The sequence below is a fragment of the Buceros rhinoceros genome, unplaced genomic scaffold (assembly GCF_000710305.1).
Source record: "Buceros rhinoceros silvestris isolate BGI_N320 unplaced genomic scaffold, ASM71030v1 scaffold38808, whole genome shotgun sequence".
Classification (NCBI taxonomy): Eukaryota; Metazoa; Chordata; class Aves; order Bucerotiformes; family Bucerotidae; genus Buceros; species Buceros rhinoceros.
The window spans coordinates 1-365 of NW_010429243.1; positions in this window are offsets into that span (position 1 = coordinate 1).

The following is a 365-nucleotide window of genomic DNA, read 5'->3' on the forward strand; positions in this document are numbered from 1 at the left end:
GGGGGGAGCAATAGCATCGTCTGCCTGTGGGGTTATTAGGAAAATCGCCCTGTCCAGGACCAGATCAGAGAGGATATAACGTTCCTCCTGCAGACGCTCAGTAGGAAAATAATGCCCGAAGAGACAGGAAAACATTCGGTTCCATCTCTCCGCAGCCCCGGGGTTACCAGGGCTCCTGACAAAAGGCTCCTAAATTCCCAAGGCACAAACCAAACACAACAAAACACCTCTAAAAAGGGAAGAACTGGGGTGCAGTGAAGCTGTGGGGGAGAAGCACAAATCACCACAGAGCTCCGTAGGGTTGGGACACACGGGGCAGGGGAAGCGGGGAGCTGCAGGGGGATGCTGAGCCCCCCATGCTTTCG